Source organism: Austrofundulus limnaeus, unplaced genomic scaffold, assembly GCF_001266775.1.
Source record: "Austrofundulus limnaeus strain Quisiro unplaced genomic scaffold, Austrofundulus_limnaeus-1.0 Scaffold672, whole genome shotgun sequence".
Taxonomy (NCBI): domain Eukaryota; kingdom Metazoa; phylum Chordata; class Actinopteri; order Cyprinodontiformes; family Rivulidae; genus Austrofundulus; species Austrofundulus limnaeus.
Window position 1 is genome coordinate 100,662 of NW_013953074.1, and position 1,343 is coordinate 102,004.

The 1,343-nt window shown below is 42.7% G+C and overlaps 1 protein-coding gene across 1 annotated transcript in view; it reads right to left on the reverse strand.

The window, feature by feature from the left end:
- Nucleotides 1-1,343, reverse strand: part of sdf2l1 (stromal cell-derived factor 2-like 1) — a gene marked incomplete in the record, with an annotated part of 6,125 nt that overhangs the window by 2,218 nt on the left and 2,564 nt on the right.

Here is a 1,343-nt window from a genome sequence, read left to right on the forward strand (position 1 = left end):
AAGCAGAACTTTATTCTTTCTCCTCTGTCTAAAGGACAAACAGGGTGAAGAGCTTCATGTCAGCTGGTGGGTTCAAGCTGCTCTTCAGTCTTTGAGCCACCAGGTGGAGCCAAAGAGCACTGTGTTGAACAAGCTTCAGAAAGCTAATTTGTATCACTAGCTGTCTGTAAAACAGAGGAGTCCAAAATGGAGACCGTGGGGCCCACCAGCAGTTGTAACCTGCTTTCCAATGTAGAAACACAGTGAAAGACAAAGTAACAACAAGAGATATTTAGCTTAGATTTAACCACACATCTAGATTTGCACACTTTATAAGGCCACAAAAGTTTTATCAATTKATGGGATGTCCCATGAGCCTTTGCTACTTGAACATATGGCARACTTTCTTCAAGTGCACAGACTAAAACAAAAGCAGGTCACCACACTGGCTGCTAGCTTAATTAACAAAAGTAAAGCACTTTACTTAAAAAGTATTTGTATTTCATGTATTAWRTTACTGCATGTGGCCTGCAGCCCTGGATCAATTCTCATTTTGGCCCTCTTGGGGAAAATGTTTGGGCGCCACTGCAGTAAACAGTTCACTGTCATCCACTAATGCTGCTTAAAGCTCTATCATACAAAGAAGAAGCCATATGTGAACACCATCCAGAACCTCTGCTGTCTTCTCAGAACCACAGCTCATTTTAAATGGACCGAAGCAAAGTGGAGAACTCAGATAGATCCAAAYGTGAAATTCTTTTTAAAAACCACGTTCTCCATACTAAAGAGGATGGGAGAGGCACCATCCCGTTTGTTATCAGCACATAGTTCAAAAGTCTGCCTCTCTGATGGTATAGGCGTTCATTAGCGCCTTTCACATGGTCAGCTGACACATCTGGAGGGACTCCATCTGTACAGAAAAGTTTTAGCTCAACATCTGCTCCCATCTTTTTTTTTTTTTAATGCAGCCCACAGTGACCTCAGGTTGAATCCAGAGAAGAAGAGTCCAGGTCCTGAGCTGACCTGCCTGTGGTCCAGAACTCTGTCTGACCAAATGAAAATGTTTGGTGCACCATGAAACAAAAATATCCTCAAAGACCCAGAACCTATGAACAGCTGGAATCCTCCAGCAGACAAGAATGACAAAACATTCTCCTTGTAAACCTTCAGACCACCTCAGTTCTTCCRGAACCCCCAGAACTGGTGTCCTCAGTTCTCAGGCATTTACAGAGGGACATGGAAGAACTTGTTGGAGATCTGTCGCTGCCACCAATTCACAGTTACAGGTTTTAAAYTACATTTTCTCCCTGAAACATTTAAACCGTTTCTGTTTCATTGAGTTTGTATTTAGAGGAGCAATGGGC